Raw genomic sequence first — 19,792 nt, 5'->3', positions numbered from 1 at the left:
GATTCTGCCCTCAGTGATTACTGCAAATACGGGCACCAGTCTCCCATAGACATTCACTTACAGACTGGGGCAAGAAGACACCGCTGCCCCATAGAGGTCTATACATACTGTACAGGATACACCGCTGCCCCATAGAGGTCTATACATACTGTACAGGATACACCGCCCCATAGAGGTCTATACATACTGTACAAGATACACCACCCCATAGAGGTCTATACATACTGTACAGGATACACCGCCCCATAGAGGTCTATACATACTGTACAGGATACACCGCCCCATAGAGGTCTATACATACTGTACAGGATACACCACCCCATAGAGGTCTATACATACTGTGCAGGATACACTGCCCCATAGAGGTCTATACATACTGTACAGAATACACCGCCCCATAGAGGTCTATACATACTGTACAGGATACACTGCCCCAAAGAGGTCTATACATACTGTACAGGATACACCGCCCCATAGAGGTCTATACATTCCTTACAGGATACACTGCCCCATAGAGGTCTATACATACTGTACAGGATACACTGCCCCATAGAGGTCTATACATACTGTACAGGATACACCGCCCCATAGAGGTCTATACATACTGTACAGGATACACCGCCCCATAGAGGTCTATACATACTGTACAGGATACACCGCCCCATAGAGGTCTATACATACTGTACAGGATATACCACCCCATAGAGGTCTATACATACTGTACAGGATACACCGCCCCATAGAGGTCTATTCATTCCTTACAGGATACACCGCCCCATAGAGGTCTATACATACTGTACAGGATACACCGCCCTATAGAGGTCTATACATACTGTACAGAATACACTGCCCCATAGAGGTCTATACATACTGTACAGAATACACTGCCCCAAAGAGGTCTATACATACTGTACAGGATACACCGCCCCATAGAGGTCTATACATACTGTACAGGATACACTGCCCCATAGAGGTCTATACATACTGTACAGGATACACCGCCCCATAGAGGTCTATATACATACTGTACAGAATACACTGCCCCATAGAGGTCTATACATACTGTACAGAATACAGCGCCCCATAGAGGTCTATACATACTGTACAGGATACACCGCCCCATAGAGGTCTATATACATACTGTACAGAATACACTGCCCCATAGAGGTCTATACATACTGTACAGAATACAGCGCCCCATAGAGGTCTATACATACTGTACAGAATACACCGCCCCATAGAGGTCTATATACATACTGTACAGAATACACTGCCCCATAGAGGTCTATACATACTGTACAGAATACACTGCCCCATAGAGGTCTATACATACTGTACAGAATACAGCGCCCCATAGAGGTCTATACATACTGTACAGGATACACCGCCCCATAGAGGTCTATATACATACTGTACAGAATACACTGCCCCATAGAGGTCTATACATACTGTACAGAATACACCGCCCCATAGAGGTCTATATACATACTGTACAGAATACACTGCCCCATAGAGGTCTATACATACTGTACAGAATACACTGCCCCATAGAGGTCTATACATACTGTACAGAATACACTGCCCCATAGAGGTCTATACATACTGTACAGGATATACCACCCCATAGAGGTATATACATACTGTACAGGATACACTGCCCCATAGAGGTCTATACATACTGTACAGAATACACTGCCCCATAGAGGTCTATACATACTGTACAGGATACACCGCCCCATAGAGGTCTATACATACTGTACAGGATACACCGCCCTATAGAGGTCTATACATACTGTACAGAATACACTGCCCCATAGAGGTCTATACATACTGTACAGAAGACACTGCCCCAAAGAGGTCTATACATACTGTACAGGATACAGCGCCCCATAGAGGTCTATACATACTGTACAGGATACACTGCCCCATAGAGGTCTATACATACTGTACAGGATACACCGCCCCATAGAGGTCTATACATACTGTACAGGATATACTGCCCCATAGAGGTCTATACATACTGTACAGGATACACTGCCCCATAGAGGTCTATACATACTGTACAGGATACACTGCCCCATAGAGGTCTATACATACTGTACAGGATACACCGCCCCATAGAGGTCTATACATACTGTACAGGATATACCACCCCATAGAGGTCTATACATACTGTACAGGATACACCGCCCCATAGAGGTCTATTCATTCCTTACAGGATACACCGCCCCATAGAGGTCTATACATACTGTACAGGATACACCGCCCTATAGAGGTCTATACATACTGTACAGAATACACTGCCCCATAGAGGTCTATACATACTGTACAGAATACACTGCCCCAAAGAGGTCTATACATACTGTACAGGATACACCGCCCCATAGAGGTCTATACATACTGTACAGGATACACTGCCCCATAGAGGTCTATACATACTGTACAGGATACACCGCCCCATAGAGGTCTATACATACTGTACAGGATACACCGCCCCATAGAGGTCTATATACATACTGTACAGAATACACTGCCCCATAGAGGTCTATACATACTGTACAGAATACAGCGCCCCATAGAGGTCTATACATACTGTACAGAATACACCGCCCCATAGAGGTCTATATACATACTGTACAGAATACACTGCCCCATAGAGGTCTATACATACTGTACAGAATACACTGCCCCATAGAGGTCTATACATACTGTACAGAATACACTGCCCCATAGAGGTCTATACATACTGTACAGAATACACCGCCCCATAGAGGTCTATATACATACTGTACAGGATACACCGCCCCATAGAGGTCTATACATACTGTACAGAATACACTGCCCCATAGAGGTCTATACATACTGTACAGGATATACCACCCCATAGAGGTCTATACATACTGTACAGGATACACCACCCCATAGAGGTATATACATACTGTACAGGATACACCGCCCCATAGAGGTCTATACATACTGTACAGAATACACTGCCCCATAGAGGTCTATACATACTGTACAGGATACACCGCCCCATAGAGGTCTATACATTCCTTACAGGATACACCGCCCCATAGAGGTCTATATACATACTGTACAGAATACACTGCCCCATAGAGGTCTATACATACTGTACAGAATACACTGCCCCATAGAGGTCTATACATACTGTACAGAATACACTGCCCCATAGAGGTCTATACATACTGTACAGGATACACCGCCCCATAGAGGTCTATACATACTGTACAGAATACACTGCCCCATAGAGGTCTATACATACTGTACAGGATACACCGCCCCATAGAGGTCTATACATTCCTTACAGGATACACCGCCCCATAGAGGTCTATATACATACTGTACAGAATACACTGCCCCATAGAGGTCTATACATACTGTACAGGATACACCGCCCCATAGAGGTCTGTACATACTGTACAGGATACACCGCCCTATAGAGGTCTATACATACTGTACAGGATACACCGCCCCATAGAGGTCTATACATACTGTACAGAATACACTGCCCCATAGAGGTCTATACATACTGTACAGAATACACTGCCCCAAAGAGGTCTATACATACTGTACAGGATACAGCGCCCCATAGAGGTCTATACATACTGTACAGGATACACTGCCCCATAGAGGTCTATACATACTGTACAGGATACACCGCCCCATAGAGGTCTATACATACTGTACAGGATATACTGCCCCATAGAGGTCTATACATACTGTACAGGATACACTGCCCCATAGAGGTCTATACATTCCTTACAGGATACACTGCCCCATAGAGGTCTATACATACTGTACAGAATACACTGCCCCATAGAGGTCTATACATACTGTACAGAATACACTGCCCCATAGAGGTCTATACATACTGTACAGGATACACTGCCCCATAGAGGTCTATACATACTGGACAGGATACACCACCCCATAGAGGCCTATACATACTGTACAGAATACACCGCCCCATAGAGGTCTATACATACTGTACAGGATACAGCGCCCCATAGAGGTCTATAGATACTGTACAGGATATACAGCCCCATAGAGGTTTATACATACTGTACAGGATATACCGCCCCATAGAGGTCTATACATACTGTACAGAATACACCGCCCCATAGAGGTCTATACATACTGTACAGGATACACCGCCCCATAGAGGTCTATACATATTGTACAGGATACAGCGCCCCATAGAAGTCTATAGATACTGTACAGGATGTACAGCCCCATAGAGGTCTATACATACTGTACAGGATACACCGCCCCATAGAGGTCTATACATACTGTACAGGATACACCGCCCCATAGAGGTCTATACATACTGTACAGGATACACCGCCCCATAGAGGTCTATACATACTGTACAGGATACACTGCCCCAAAGAGGTCTATACATACTGTACAGGATACACCGCCCCATAGAGGTCTATACATTCCTTACAGGATACACTGCCCCATAGAGGTCTATACATACTGTACAGGATACACCGTCCCATAGAGGTCTATACATACTGTACAGGATACACCGCCCCATAGAGGTCTATACATACTGTACAGGATACACTGCCCCATAGAGGTCTATACATACTGTACAGGATACACCGCCCCATAGAGGTCTATACATACTGTACAGGATACACCGCCCCATAGAGGTCTATACATACTGTACAGGATACACTGCCCCATAGAGGTCTATATACATACTGTACAGGATACACCGCCCCATAGAGGTCTATACATACTGTACAGGATATACCACCCCAAAGAGGTCTATACATACTGTACAGGATACACCGCCCCATAGAGGTCTATATACATACTGTACAGAATACACTGCCCCATAGAGGTCTATACATACTGTACAGGATACACCGCCCCATAGAGGTCTATACATTCCTTACAGGATACACCGCCCCATAGAGGTCTATACATACTGTACAGGATACACCGCCCTATAGAGGTCTATACATACTGTACAGAATACACTGCCCCATAGAGGTCTATACATACTGTACAGAATACACTGCCCCAAAGAGGTCTATACATACTGTACAGGATACACCGCCCCATAGAGGTCTATACATACTGTACAGGATACACTGCCCCATAGAGGTCTATACATACTGTACAGGATACACCGCCCCATAGAGGTCTATACATACTGTACAGGATATACTGCCCCATAGAGGTCTATACATACTGTACAGGATACACTGCCCCATAGAGGTCTATACATACTGTACAGGATACACTGCCCCATAGAGGTCTATACATACTGTACAGGATACACCGCCCCATAGAGGTCTATACATACTGGACAGGATACACCACCCCATAGAGGCCTATACATACTGTACAGGATACACTGCCCCAAAGAGGTCTATATACATACTGTACAGGATACAGCGCCCCATAGAGGTCTATAGATACTGTACAGGATATACAGCCCCATAGAGGTTTATACATACTGTACAGGATATACCGCCCCATAGAGGTCTATACATACTGTACAGAATACACCGCCCCATAGAGGTCTATACATACTGTACAGGATACACCGCCCCATAGAGGTCTATACATATTGTACAGGATACAGCGCCCCATAGAGGTCTATACATACTGTAGAGGATATACCGCCCCATAGATGTCTATACATACTGTACAGGATAAACCGCCCCATAGAGGTCTATACATACTGTACAGAATACACCGCCCCATAGAGGATGGATAGTTGTGTCCCCGGTGATGAACAGCTGATGGTGATTGGAAAGTTGTGTCCACGGTGACAGATAGCTGATGAGGGTTGGATAGTTGTGTTCCCGGTGATGAGTAGCAGATTTTGATTGGATAGTTGTGTCCCTGGTGACGATTAGATGATGGGGGTTGGATAGTTGTGTCCCCGGTGACGGGTAGCTGATGGGGGTTGGATAGTTGTGTCCCTAGTGACGATTAGCTGATGGGGGTTGGATAGTTGTGTCCCCGGTGATGAGTAGTTGATGGTGATTGGATAGTTGTGTCCCTGGTGACGATTAGCTGATGGTGATTGGATAGTTGTGTCCCCGGTGATGGGTAGCTGATGGGGGGTGGATAGTTGTGTCCCAGGTGATGGGTAGCTGATGGTGATTGGATAGTTGTGTCCCTGGTGACGATTAGCTGATGGTGATTGGATAGTTGTGTCCCCGGTGACGGGTAGCTGATGGGGGTTGGATAGTTGTGTCCCCGGTGATGAGTAGCTGATGGTGATTGGATAGTTGTGTCCCCGGTGATGGGTAGCTGATGGGGGTTGGATAGTTGTGTCCCCGGTGACGGGTAGCTGATGGGGGATGTATAGTTGTGTCCTGCGAGACGGGTAGCTGATGGGGGATGTATAGTTGTGTCCCCGGTGACGGGTAGCTGATAGGGATTGGATTGTTGTGTCCCCGGTGACGGGTAGCTGATAGGGGTTGGATAGTTGTGTCCCCGGTGATGGGTAGCTGATGGGGGTTGGAGAGTTGTGTCCCCGGTGACGGGTAGCTGATGGGGGATGTATAGTTGTGTTCTGCGAGACGGGTAGCTGATGGGGGTTGGATAGTTGTGTCCCCGGTGACGGGTAGCTGATGGGGGTTGGATAGTTGTGTCCCCGGTGACGGGTAGCTGATGGGGGATGTATAGTTATGTCCTGCGAGACGGGTAGCTGATGGGGGTTGGATAGTTGTGTCCCCGGTGACGGGTAGCTGATGGGGGTTGGATAGTTGTGTCCCCGGTGACGGGTAGCTGATGGGGGTTGGATAGTTGTGTCCCCGGTGACGGGTAGCTGATGGGGGATGTATAGTTGTGTCCTGCGAGACGGGTAGCTGATGGGGGTTGGATAGTTGTGTACCCGGTGATGGGTAGCTGATGGGGATGGATAGTTGTGTCCCTCGCGATGAGTAGCTGATGGGGGTTGGATAGTTGTGTCCCCGGTGATGAGTAGTTGATGGTGATTGGATAGTTGTGTCCCTGGTGACGATTAGCTGATGGTGATTGGATAGTTGTGTCCCCGGTGACGGGTAGCTGATGGGGGTTGGATAGTTGTGTCCCCGGTGACGAGTAGCTGATGGTGATTGGATAGTTGTGTCCCCGGTGATGGGAAGCTGATGGGGGTTGGATAGTTGTGTCCCCGGTGACGGGTAGCTGATGGGGGTTGGATAGTTGTCTCCCCGGTGACGGGTAGCTGATGGGGGTTGGATAGTTGTGTCCCTGGTGACGGGTAGCAGATGGGGGTTGGATAGTTGTGTCCCCGGTGATGAGCAGCTGATGGTGATTGGATAGTTGTGTCCCTGGTGACGGGTAGCTGATGGGGGTTGGATAGTTGTGTCCCCGGTGACGGGTAGCTGATGGGGGTTGGATAGTTGTGTCCCTAGTGACGATTAGCTGATGGTGATTGGATAGTTGTGTCCCCGGTGATGGGTAGCTGATGGGGGGTGGATAATTGTGTCCCCGGTGATGGGTAGCTGATGGGGGTTGGATAGTTGTGTCCCCGGTGACGGGTAGCTGATGGGGGATGTATAGTTGTGTCCCCGGTGACGGGTAGCTGATGGGGATTGGATTGTTGTGTCCCCGGTGACGGGTAGCTGATAGGGGTTGGATAGTTGTGTCCCCGGTGATGGGTAGCTGATGGGGGTTGGAGAGTTGTGTCCCCAGTAACGGGTAGCTGATGGTGATTGGATAGTTGTGTCCCTGGTGACGGGTAGCTGATGGGGGTTGGATAGTTGTGTCCCCGGTGACGGGTAGCTGATGGGGGTTGGATAGTTGTGTCCCCGGTGATGGGTAGCTGATGGGGGTTGGATAGTTGTCTCCCCGGTGACGGGTAGCTGATGGTGATTGGATAGTTGTGTCCCTGGTGACGGGTAGCTGATGGGGGTTGGATAGTTGTGTCCCCGGTGACGGGTAGCTGATGGGGGTTGGATAGTTGTGTCCCTAGTGACGATTAGCTGATGGGGGTTGGATAGTTGTGTCCCCGGTGACGAGTAGATGATGGGGGATGTATAGTTGTGTTCTGCGAGACGGGTAGCTGATGGGGGTTGGATAGTTGTGTCCCCGGTGATGGGTAGCTGATGGGGGTTGGAGAGTTGTGTCCCCGGTGACGGGTAGCTGATGGGGATTGATAGTTGTGTCCCCGGTGATGGGTAGCTGATAGGGGTTGGATAGTTGTGTCCCCGGTGACGGGTAGCTGATGGGGGATGTATAGTTGTGTTCTGCGAGACGGGTAGCTGATGGGGGTTGGATAGTTGTGTCCCCGGTGACGGGTAGCTGATGGGGGTTGGATAGTTGTGTCCCCGGTGACGGGTAGCTGATGGGGGTTGGATAGTTGTGTCCCCGGTGACGGGTAGCTGATGGGGGATGTATAGTTGTGTCCTGCGAGACGGGTAGCTGATGGGGGTTGGATAGTTGTGTCCCCGGTGACGGGTAGCTGATGGGGGTTGGATATTTGTGTCCCCGGTGACGGGTAGCTGATGGGGGTTGGATAGTTGTGTCCCCGGTGATGGGTAGCTGATGGGGGATGTATAGTTGTGTCCTGCGAGACGGGTAGCTGATGGGGATTGATAGTTGTGTCCCCGGTGATGGGTAGCTGATGGGGGTTGAATAGTTGTGTCCCCGGTGACGGGTAGCTGATGGGGGATGTATAGTTGTGTTCTGCGAGACGGGTAGCTGATGGGGGTTGGATAGTTGTGTCCCCGGTGACGGGTAGCTGATGGGGGTTGGATAGTTGTGTCCCCGGTGACGGGTAGCTGATGGGGGTTGGATAGTTGTGTCCCCGGTGACGGGTAGCTGATGGGGGATGTATAGTTGTGTCCTGCGAGACGGGTAGCTGATGGGGGTTGGATAGTTGTGTACCCGGTGACGGGTAGCTGATGGGGATGGATAGTTGTGTCCCTCGCGATGGGTAGCTGATGGGGGTTGGATAGTTGTGTCCCCGGTGATGAGTAGTTGATGGTGATTGGATAGTTGTGTCCCTGGTGACGATTAGCTGATGGTGATTGGATAGTTGTGTCCCCGGTGACGGGTAGCTGATGGGGGTTGGATAGTTGTGTCCCTAGTGACGGGTAGCTGATGAGGTTGGATAGTTGTGTCCCCGGTGACGGGTCGCTGATGGGGGTTGGATATTTGTGTCCCTAGTGACGGGTAGCTGATGGGGGTTGGATAGTTGTGTCCTCGGTGACGGGTAGCTGATGAGGTTGGATAGTTGTGTCCCCGGTGACGGGTAGCTGATGGGGGTTGGATAGTTGTGTCCTCGGTGATGGGTAGCTGATGGGGGTTGGATAATTGTGTCCCCGGTGACGGGTAGCTGATGAGTTTGGATAGTTGTGTCCCCGGTGATGGGTAGCTGATAAGGTTGGATAGTTGTGTCCCCGTGACGGGTAGCTGATGAGGTTGGATAGTTGTGTCCCCGGTGATGGGTAGCTGATTAGGTTGGATAGTTGTGTCCCCGGTGACGGGTCGCTGATGGGGGTTGGATATTTGTGTCCCCGGTGATGGGTAGCTGATGAGGTTGGATAGTTGTGTCCCCGGTGACGGGTAGCTGATGAGGTTTGATAGTTGTGTCCCCGGTGACGGGTAGCTGATGGGGGTGGGATAGTTGTGTCCTCGGTGACGGGTAGCTGATGGGTGTTGGATAGTTGTGTCCTCGGTGATGGGTAGCTGATGGGGGTTGGATAGTTGTGTCCTAGGTGAGGGGTAGCTGATGGGGGTTGGATAGTTGTGTCCTCGGTGAGGGGTAGCTGATGGGGGTTGGATAGTTGTGTCCTAGGTGATGAGTAGCTGATGGGGGTTGGATAGTTGTGTCCTCGGTGATGGGTAGCTGATGGGGGTTGGATAGTTGTGTCCTCGGTGAGGGGTAGCTGATGAGGTTGGATAGTTGTGTCCCCGGTGATGGGTAGCTGATGAGGTTGGATAGTTGTGTCCCCGGTGACGGGTAGCTGATGGGGGATGGATAGTTGTGTCCCTGGTGATGGGTAGCTGATGAGGTTGGATAGTTGTGTCCCCGGTGACGGGTAGCTGATGGGGGATGGATAGTTGTGTCCTCGGTGACGGGTAGCTGATGGGGGTTGGATAGTTGTGTCCTCGGTGACGGGTAGCTGATGGGGGTTGGATAGTTGTGTCCTCGGTGACGGGTAGCTGATGGGGGTTGGATAGTTCTGCAGATAATGGAGGTTGGTCGTGTCCCTGTTCGTTTGCAGATGTTTATAATTATTTTTATTTACTCACTTATATCATCACTGTCCCCATTGGGACTCACAATGTAAATTCTCTATCAGCTTTTGAAGTGTGAGAGGAAACCGGAAAACCCGGAGGAAACCCACGAAACACGGGCAGAACATACAGACTCCGGGCAGATGTTGGGGCCGTCTCGTCCCTTCTTCTGCTTTACAGTTTTGTGGACAGTAAGGGTATGTGCGCACGTTGCTTTTTACCTGCTTTTTACCTGCTTTTTTGCAGCTTTTTCTTCTGCGCTGTTTAATGCCATGATGGATGTGTTCTTCTATTCAAGCAAAGTCTATGGGAATTTGGGTTTCTTGTTCACACTATGTTGTTCAAAATGCTGCCTTTTTGTGGCAGAACTTTGGTCAATAACTCAGCTTTGCAGTGCAAAACCCAAATGGCAAAAACAATTGACATGTTGCTTCTTTGAAAAGCTGAGTTTTTGACCAAAGTTCTGCCACAAAAAGGCAGCATTTTGAACAACATAGTGTGAACAAGAAACCCAAATTCCCATAGACTTTGCTTGAATAGAAGAACACATCCATCATGGCATTAAACAGCGCAGAAGAAAAAGCAGCAAAAAAGCAGGTAAAAAGCAACGTGCGCACATACCCTAATATGTCGCCTGTTTCCTCCATGCTGACTGTTTCTGCTGACGGTTTCTGGCTCGGACACTGTTGGCGTTATTGAACATCAGTTGTGAATATCTGGGACGGATATTTACTCCAAGAGGATATTTAGGTCAAGGTCTTGTGTTCTGTGATTAGAGGCTGCGGCTCTGACATGTTGTGTTACAGCGCGGGGCACACAGAGGTGAAGCTCTGAGGCTCGTGTACCCCCCCAAAATAAATTACAGCCTGAAATTCATCATTAATTACTGTGTATTGATTATTGGAAGGACGATGAGACCAGACGTTCACTCATCAGATGTAACCTGGATGTCCACATGCAGCCCACATATGAGGCGCCAAATTCAGGAGCTGGTGGGACTGATATGATGGGGGGCACAGGGACAAGGAGGAGCAGGGTGCACACAGTATGGACTGCTCCAGTCGTAGGTGTAGACCAGGCCGGCAGCGTGCCCGGTGTCATGGAGTGGGACATGTAGGCTGAACTTTCCACTTCTCGCTAGTCTCTCTTTTTTTATTGCTTCTGCTTCATCACTTATTTATGGATCACCTGCGGGTGCACGGATGGAGCCCGCTGTACAATGAATAAATCATGCGGGCGGCTTTCCCCCCCATGCAAGGCTGATTGGAGTCATCCTCCACCACCACCAGCAGAGTCAATGATCCCCCCACTGCCATCATCGCCAGAGCCGCTAATCCTCCAACACCACCAAAAGAATCAATGATCCCCCACCATCACCAGCAGAGCCCCTGACTCCCCCCACCACCACCGACAGAATCAGTGGTCCCCCACTAATAATCTCCCATCACCACCGGGAGAGCCCCACCACCACCAATAGAATCAATGATCCCCCACCACCACCACCACCACCAACAGAATCAATGATCCCCCACCACCACCACCACCACCGACAGAATCAGTGGTCCACCACCACCGGCAGAAACCCTGCTCCACCACCACCAACAGAATCAATTATCCCCCACCACCATTATCAGAGTCCTTGAATTTCCCACAGCACTACCAGCAGTCACTGATCTTCCACCACACTGGCAGGATCCTGATTCCCCCCCCACCACCATCACCAACAGCAGGTTCAGTGATCTCCCACCACCAGGAGAGTTCTTCATACCCCACCACCATCGGCAGGCACAATTATCCCCCACCCCCTGTACGGTCTCCAACCGCCACCACGGTAAATGATCTCCCACCACCATTAACAGGGTCCTTGAATTTCCCACACCACTACCAGCAGGGTCCTGATTCCCCCCCCCCCCCATCACCAACAGCAGCTTGAGTGATCTCCCATCACCAGGAGAGTCCTTCATACCCCTACACCACCAGCAGACACAATGATCCCCCACCACCAGCAGGGTTAATGTTCTCCCACCACCACTGTCAATGATCTCCCACCACCAACAGAACCCCTGATCTCCCACCACCACGGTCAATGATCTCCCACCACCTACAGCAGAATCAATGATCTCCCACCACCACCTGACGACTCCTTGATCCCCCACCTCCACCGGCAGTCGCTGATGTCCCCCTAATAGCAACAGAATCCTTGATTTCTCTCACCACTGCCAGCAGGGTCATTGATCCCCCACCACCACCAGCAGGGTCTCTAAACCCCCACCACCACCAACAGCAGGTTCATTGATCTCTCACCTACAGGATAGTCCTTGATAACCTATCGCCACCAGCAGTGTCAATGATTTCCACCATTATCGGCAGAGTCCCTGATTCTCTACCACCACCACCAACAGACTCTATGATCCACCAGCAGGGCCAATGATCTCCCACCACCAACAGAGCCCGTGATACCCCACCGTCACCACCAAAGTCAATGATCTCCCACCACCACCTGAAGACTCCTTGATCTCCCACCTCCACCAGCAGAATTTCTGACGCCCCACCCACCACCAGCAAAATTGCTGACGCCCCACCCACCACCAGCAGATTCTGAGTCAGGCTAGGTTCGCACACTGCGTCTTTTTGACGCTGCGTTTTTGTGCGTTTTTGGCCGCTAAAAACGCACAAAAACGCACCTGCGTCGAAAAAACGCATCAAAAAACGCATGCATTTTTGCCGCGATTTGGTGCGTTTTTGCCTGCGTTTTTGATCTCTGCGTTTTGCTGCGTTTTTCCAATGCATTGCATGGGGGGAAAACGCAGAAAAACGCAGGAAAGAACTGACATGTCCATTTTTTTTTTTACTCAAAAACGCAGGTAAAAAAAACAGATGTGTGCGGACAGCAAAAATGAAAACTCATAGACTTTGCTGGGGAAGCAAAGTCCTGCAGTTTTGAGGCCAAAAACGCACCCGAAAAACGCACTGTGCGCACATAGCCTCATAATGATACATGGCCTGAGCTTGCTACACCATTTGTTAGTAGTCGGTCGCTGTTATCTAAACAGATTACAGCTTGAAGTATGTGCACCCCCTCCTAATTAGCAGGCCCAAATGTTTAAGTATCAACCATAGCAAACAGGTGAATTAATCAACCTCAATACTAGGCATCTACCAGGACCACTCATCCAGGACATGTACCAGGACCACTCATCCAGGACATGTACCAGGACCGCTCATCCAGGACATGTACCAGGACCGCTCATCCAGGACATGTACCAGGACCGCTCATCCAGGACATGTACCAGGACCGCTCATCCAGGACATGTACCAGGACCGCTCATCCAGGACATGTACCAGGACCGCTCATCCAGGACATGTACCAGGACCGCTCATCCAGGACATGTACCAGGACCGCTCATCCAGGACATGTACCAGGACCGCTCATCCAGGACATGTACCAGGACCGCTCATCTAGGACATGTACCAGGACCGCTCATCCAGGACATGTACCAGGACCGCTCATCCAGGACATGTACCAGGACCGCTCATCCAGGACATGTACCAGGACCGCTCATCCAGGACATGTACCAGGACCGCTCATCCAGGACATGTACCAGGACCGCTCATCCAGGACGTGTATCAGGACCGCTCATCCAGGACATGTACCAGGACCGCTCATCCAGGACGTGTATCAGGACCGCTCATCCAGGACGTGTACCAGGACCGCTCATCCAGGACATGTACCAGGACCGCTCATCCAGGACATGTACCAGGACCGCTCATCCAGGACATGTACCAGGACCGCTGATCCAGGACATGTACCAGGACCGCTCATCCAGGACATGTACCAGGACCGCTCATCCAGGACATGTACCAGGACCGCTCATCCAGGACATGTACCAGGACCGCTCATCCAGGACATGTACCAGGACCGCTCATCCAGGACATGTACCAGGACCGCTCATCCAGGACATGTACCAGGACTGCTCATCCAGGACGTGTACCAGGACCGCTCATCCAGGACGTGTACCAGGACCGCTCATCCAGGACGTGTACCAGGACCGCTCATCCAGGACGTGTACCAGGACCGCTCATCCAGGACGTGTACCAGGACTGCTCATCTAGGACATGTACCAGGACCGCTCATCCAGGACATGTACCAGGACCGCTCATCCAGGACATGTACCAGGACCGCTCATCCAGGACATGTACCAGGACCGCTCATCCAGGACATGTACCAGGACCGCTCATCCAGGACGTGTACCAGGACCGCTCATCCAGGACGTGTACCAGAACTGCTCATCCAGGACGTGTACCAGGACCGCTCATCCAGGACGTGTACCAGGACCGCTCATCCAGGACGTGTACCAGGACCGCTCATCCAGGACATGTACCAGGACCGCTCATCCAGGACATGTACCAGGACCGCTCATCCAGGACATGTACCAGGACCGCTCATCCAGGACGTGTACCAGAACTGCTCATCCAGGACGTGTACCAGGACCGCTCATCCAGGACGTGTACCAGGACCGCTCATCCAGGACGTGTATCAGGACCGCTCATCCAGAACGTGTACCAGGACCGCTCATCCAGGACGTGTACCAGAACTGCTCATCTAGGACATGTACCAGGACCGCTCATCCAGGACATGTACCAGGACCGCTCATCCAGGACGTGTACCAGGACCGCTCATCCAGGACGTGTACCAGAACTGCTCATCTAGGACATGTACCAGGACCGCTCATCCAGGACATGTACCAGGACCGCTCATCCAGGACATGTACCAGGACCGCTCATCCAGGACATGTACCAGGACCGCTCATCCAGGACGTGTACCAGAACTGCTCATCTAGGACATGTACCAGGACCGCTCATCCAGGACATGTACCAGGACCGCTCATACCGGGCATTTAGCAGGATCGCTCAGTCTGGGCCATGACTGCTCATCCTGGGCATCAATCGGGACCAATCATCTAGGACATGTTCTAGGACCGCTCAGCTAGGACTGTTTGTTCAAGTTATCAGAATAGGACTGAATTTTTTATATTCTGCATAATTGGCTTAAACATTGAGGGAAACTTGTGACATTGTGAGTCTGATGTCACCATCTCTAGTCTCTGATGTCGCTGCCAACTCCCATCTCAAGTCTGTCACTGCCAGCTCCTCTACGATAAGCGATGTCACTGCCAGCTCCTCTACGATAAGCGATGTCACTGTTGGCTTTTGTATGATGAGTAATTTTACTACTAGCTCTTGTATGATGTGTGATGTCACTGCCGGCTCCTGTGTGATGTCACTGCCGCCTCTTGTATGATGTGTGATGTCACTGCCGGCTGTTGTATGATGTGTGATGTCACTGCCGCCTCTTGTATGATGTGTGATGTCACTGCCGCCTCTTGTATGATGTGTGATGTCACTGCCGCCTCTTGTATGATGTGTGATGTCACTGCCGCCTCTTGTATGATGTGTGATGTCACTGCCGGCTCTTGTATGATGTGTGATGTCACTGCCAGCTCCTGTATGATGTGTGATGTCACTGCCGCCTCTTGTATGATGTGTGATGTCACTGCCGCCTCTTGTATGATGTGTGATGTCACTGCCGCCTCCTGTATGATGTGTGATGTCACTGCCGCCTCTTGTATGATGTGTGATGTCACTGCCGCCTCTTGTATGATGTGTGATGTCACTGCCGCCTCTTGTATGATGTGTGATGTCACTGCCGCCTCCTGTATGATGTGTGATGTCACTGCCGCCTCTTGTATGATGTGTGATGTCACTGCCGCCTCTTGTATGATGTGTGATGTCACTGCCGCCTCTTGTATGATGTGTGATGTCACTGCCGCCTCCTGTATGATGTGTGATGTCACTGCCGCCTCCTGTATGATGTGTGATGTCACTGCCGCCTCTTGTTTGATGTGTGATATAATTTCGGGCAGAATGTGCCGCCGTCGTCGCCCCCAGACCTGCATCTCCGGTGTGTGCTGCTGTTGTCACAGATTGTGGGATTCTGTAGGGTCTGCTGTGTTATATGACATCATGTATGTAGAGTGTGATTTCTTATGTATGATAATATGTACAGTAGATATAAAAACTCTACACACCCCTGATATAAAAAACAGGCTTTTCTCATGTAAACAAAATCCTATCAAGAAGAATCATTTGAGAACATTTTCCGCCTTTTAAAGGGACCCTGTCAGCGGGATTTAGCAGTATAAAGTAAACCCAGGGCCACGACTGCGTGTGATCCCGCAGTGAAGGGATCCGATCTGTGGTTGTTGAATAATCATCCTCTATCTAGTTGTCAGCTAATGACGTCTTCTGTGCATTGGTGTATAATACATCGGGGGGGACTTGGGGGTAGGGTCTTCTTCTGCTTCTCCACCTTTACGCGTACCTCCAGTGGGCCACGCGAGCGCAGTGTAATTCTGTGGCCGGTCTGCAGGTCTTCAATAAAATGGCAGCGGAGGCGGCGCATGCGTAGAGCGAGATATTAACTAAATGACCTCTAAATCAAGTTGAAATCTAGATCTGTAAATGCACCACACCCCGTGCCATTTTACTGAAGACAATCTGTATAATTACACTGTGCATGGTCTTCAATAAAATGGCGCCTGTAGCGGCACATGCGCAGATTGATTCAGCGTAATGAGGAGGTTATTGCTTTTTGTGTATTCTTTAATTTTTGAAGGTTGTCAAGTTCTAGCTAATGTCCCTGTTGTGCCCAATTTAAGCCACTTATTTGTGATATCTTCACAGTGTCCATGGTAGCTCTAGTCTCTCTGTAACGCTCGCGGCCGGTGTACGGGCAGCTTGTGGGATTAATGGATCCACTGGAACCACAGGGGGGGCCTGGGCTTAACCTTTAGTGGGAGGGGTTTAACTAAGCGCCCACCACAAGGCGGACACCAGGTACCACTCCCAAGGCAGTAACCGGGACTGTGGCAGCTGACCCCCAGGAGAGGAGAGATGGACTCGGGTACGGACACAGATTGGGTGACTGAGGTAGGCTGGCCAGACAGGAATGGTGGGCATAGCAGGCACAGACAGGTATGGGAAGGACAGGAGCTCAAGACCTGACAACTAACTAGCTAGCAGACTTGAGACTGACTAACTAAGGCGTTGCGCAGACACCTCCCCTAATGGGAGGGTGCCTTAAATACACAGTGCCTCTCAGCCATGGGCTGAGAGGCATTGGCGGGAAATGGCGTGCCAGCCCTTTAAGAGGAGGGCCAGTGTGCGCGCGCATCTTAGATGCACTTCCGGGAGCCCTGTGCGGCACGTACAGGGCCTGGGAGAGGAAGGAAGCAGCAGCACATGTGGATGGCCAGGGGAGTGCGGGGGAGGATGCAACCCAGCCGAGGCGGCGAGTAAGGTGGCGTCTCTGCACAGTCGCTGGAGCTACAGTCTCCTGACTGATAACTTTCCACAGTGAGACCCCTTTGCTGTGTTGTCAGCTGTTTATGGACAGCTGTAAAATGCATCTCCAAAAATGTCAGGAAAATCCTCCAAGAATAGTTAAACAGTATAACATGAGGGTAAATGAGATCGGCTGATTCTGAACATAGCCACATCCCCGATTATAAGAGGGTGCTCAAACTTGTGCAACATCATTATTTTAGTTTTATTTTCATTTTCCCCCTCAAAATGATTTCAGTCTGTTTCTGAATGGATTTGAACAGATTACGGGCAACATTAAAGATGGATTAAACTTCTGAAATTATTCTTATTTTACGTGACAAAAACCTGGTATTTTACCAACGTGTGTAGATTTTTTATATGTAGTCTCCTGTCTGTTATTGAGGAGCGTGTGTATACAGTAAGTCTGATATGAGACCATGTGTGTAAAGTAGAGTCCATTATATCAGATCATCTATGAGGACTCCGAGTGTTATATGTGTAATATATAGACTTGTCTATGATATATGGGATCATGTATGTACAATCTGGCATGTGGTTAGATCATTTATGGAGGGATAAGTCAGTTATGAGATTGTGTACATCTGACCTTTCCTAAGTGATCGCCTATGTCTAGCCCGTCCTACAAGATCGCATGCATCTGGCCCGTCTTACGAGATTCTGTACTTCTGGCCCATCCTACGAGATCGCGTACTTCTGGCCCGTCCTACAAGATCGCATGCATCTGGCCCATCTTACGAGATTCTGTACTCCTGGCCCATCTTACGAGATCGCATACTTCTGGCCCGTCCTACGAGATCGCGTACTTCTGGCCCGTCCTACGAGATCCCGTACTTCTGGCCCGTCCTACGAGATCCCGTACTTCTGGCCCGTCTTACTACATCCCGTACTTCTGGCCCGTCTTACGAGATCCCGTACTTCTGGCCCGTCTTACGAGATCCCGTACTTCTGGCCCGTCCTACGAGATCCCGTACTTCTGGCCCGTCTTACGAGATCCCGTACTTCTGGCCCGTCCTACGAGATCGTGTACTTCTGGCCCGTCCTACGAGATCCCGTACTTCTGGCCCGTCTTACGAGATCTCGTACTTCTGGCCCGTCTTACGAGATCCCGTACTTCTGGCCCGTCTTACGAGATCACGTACTTCTGGCTTGTCTTACGAGATCGCGTACTTCTGGCCCGTCCTACGAGATCGCGTACTTCTGGCCCGTCCTACGAGATCACATACTTCTGGCCCGTCCTACGAGATCGCGTACTTCTGGCCCATCCTAAGAGATCGCGTACTTCTGGCCCATCTTACGAGATCCCGTACTTCTGGCCCGTCTTACGAGATCCCGTACTTCTGGCCCGTCTTACGAGATCCCGTACTTCTGGCCCGTCCTACGAGATCGCGTACTTCTAGGCCGTCCTACGAGATCGCGTACTTCTGGCCCGTCTTACGAGATCCCGTACTTCTGGCCCGTCCTACGAGATCGCGTACTTCTAGGCCGTCCTACGAGATCACGTACTTCTGGCCCGTCCTACAAGATCGCGTACTTCTGGCCTGTCCTACGAGATCGCGTACTTCTGGCCCATCTTACGAGATCGCGTACTTCTGGCCCGTCCTATGAGATCCCGTACTTCTGGCCCGTCCTACGAGATCGCGTACTTCTGGGCCGTCCTACGAGATCGCGTACTTCTGGCCCATCTTACGAGATCGCGTACTTCTGGCCCGTCCTATGAGATCCCGTACTTCTGGCCCGTCCTACGAGATCGCGTACTTCTGGCCCGTCCTACGAGATTGCGTACTTCTGGGCCGTCCTACGAGATCGCGTACTTCTGGCCCGTCCTACGAGATCGCGTACTTCTGGGCCGTCCTACGAGATCGCGTACTTCTGGCCCATCTTACGAGATCGCGTACTTCTGGCCCGTCCTATGAGATCCCGTACTTCTGGCCCATCTTACGAGAAAGCGTACTTTTGGGCCGTCCTACGAGATCGCGTACTTTTGGGCCGTCCTACGAGATCGCGTACTTCTGGCCCGTCCTACGAGATCGCGTACTTCTGGCCCATCTTACGAGATCGCGTACTTCTGGCCCGTCCTATGAGATCCCGTACTTCTGGCCCGTCCTACGAGATCGCGTACTTCTGGGCCGTCCTACGAGATCCCGTA

The 19,792-nt window shown here is 50.5% G+C and overlaps 1 protein-coding gene across 4 annotated transcripts in view; it reads left to right on the top strand.

Annotated features, from left to right (window-relative positions):
• MARK4 (microtubule affinity regulating kinase 4) overlaps positions 1–19,792 on the top strand; it is a 41,180-nt gene that overhangs the window by 2,989 nt on the left and 18,399 nt on the right. The gene's annotated exons all lie outside the window — the stretch shown is intronic.

The sequence above is a fragment of the Anomaloglossus baeobatrachus genome, chromosome 9 (genome assembly GCF_048569485.1).
Source record: "Anomaloglossus baeobatrachus isolate aAnoBae1 chromosome 9, aAnoBae1.hap1, whole genome shotgun sequence".
Classification (NCBI taxonomy): Eukaryota; Metazoa; Chordata; class Amphibia; order Anura; family Aromobatidae; genus Anomaloglossus; species Anomaloglossus baeobatrachus.
Note: the sequence above shows the minus strand (reverse complement) of the source record. Positions and strands in the feature narration are given on the sequence as shown.